Raw genomic sequence first — 1,750 nt, forward strand, 5'->3', positions numbered from 1 at the left:
GGGGGGGGGGTACATGAGGGGGCCACCGTGTGGTGCTGTGTCGGCTCTAATGAGGAGGTGTTTACTCCTTTACTTATCAGCGACGTGTCGGAGCTAACCTAGCGCAAATATAAGCACCCGGCCAACCGGCCAGACCCTACGAACCACGAGCCCGCAGGAGGAAGACAGCCTGAGCACAGGGGTGCGACCAGGCCTAGGTCATGCCGGGGACTTTTAGGAGGTGGAGTGATTAGGGTGCGTCGGGCACGGGGTGGGCCGATGTGCACCTTGGCTGCGTAACCCAAGTCATTGGTGAACAGGCCTGTATACGAGATCCAAGAAGATGGCCGCCTTCGAGCCTTACAGTTTTACGATCACGCTTGCTCCGGCTGATAAAGCGTACTCCGCTCTCCGGCCGGGTGCGCGGCGCCCGGACAGAGAGAGGCGAGCGGAGCGGTGCAGCGCGTGCCCCGAGCCACCTGTTCACCTGGAGGCACGGCACCAGGGAAGCCAGGGCACGCCCCCACGGCAGGTGCACGAGGAGCTGCCAGCGGCGGGGACGGGCGTGGGGGCTGGGGCGTTGATTTGATACTTCATATTCATCCACGTCACATGGTGCAGCGCGAGTTAGGTGGGCGTTGGGTACGACTAGGGTGGGGTGCTTGAAACGCCAGGACCCACAGAGTCGTTTTGAGGGATGATGGGATTTGGTCGTTTCTTTCAGAACCCCGTTTTTGACGTTTCCCGCAGGAGTCAATACGGCCCCAGCCTGAGAATGTCTATAGTCAAAACCATGCATGCTGTGGAACAGTCAAGGCAAAAACAAAGATAGTCTTCCTGCACCACCTGTCCTAGAAGTGGGGGGGGGGGGGCATTTACCACGCTGTCCACGTGCTGGGGTGAAAATATAAAGCTGCGTAGGGGATTACGATGTTGGGGGTTGGGGCTCAAATCGTGGTTCCGCAGCGAGGCGCTCATCTCTGCCCCTGCGCTACCACCCTTATTTTTCGGAGCACGGTGTGAAACGGCGTGGAAAATGATCGTTATTCATCCGCATGTACGTGTGAACGGACCACCACCGCGGAGCTGGCCATTAGCGTCCCACCAACCCACCCCGGACAACCGCGCCTACCGGCTGCGGCAGCCACACCGGCTTGAGCCCCCCCGGACCAACAGGAAGACGGCAATATTGGAGCCCCTGAGGAAGGCCCTCGGTGTTAGGGGTACTCGCCCGTGCTGCGGTATGGCACAGGTCTTTGTACGGCGTACGCGCGCGCGCGCGCGCGCACACACACACACACACACACACACGCACACGCACACACACGTGCCTCCCCGCTACGCCTAATTGGCACGGAACGGCTTCATTTGGGCACAATGCTATCGCTCATTGTGCGGCGTGGCGGGGCGTGGCGGGGGTCAGTACCCCGGCTGGAATGCGCGCGCAGAGAGCACGGACCGCGCGGGGACCAGGCGGGGACCAGGACACAACAGCCTCGCGGTCCTGCTTCGAGGACCTCTTCCGGTCGTCCGCAGCGCAGCGGGGACAAGCAGGTCCGGGAACACGCTGCGCTGCCAATTCTTTGCACTCGGGTCACGTGACACGTTGAATGGAAAAGTGGAGGGAGGATGAGGAGGGCAGTTTGTTTACCAAGGGCTCTGCAAAGGGCACGCGAAGGGCAGGGCGGAGAGGGCTGCGCTCGAGCTAAGCAGTCAGTACTGGGCAGAGGGCGGAGAGGACACTGCCAAGGGAATGCTATACATCTGCCTG

The sequence above is a fragment of the Frankliniella occidentalis genome, unplaced genomic scaffold (assembly GCF_000697945.3).
Source record: "Frankliniella occidentalis isolate FOCC.00 unplaced genomic scaffold, Focc_3.1 Scaffold3729, whole genome shotgun sequence".
Taxonomy (NCBI): Eukaryota; Metazoa; Arthropoda; class Insecta; order Thysanoptera; family Thripidae; genus Frankliniella; species Frankliniella occidentalis.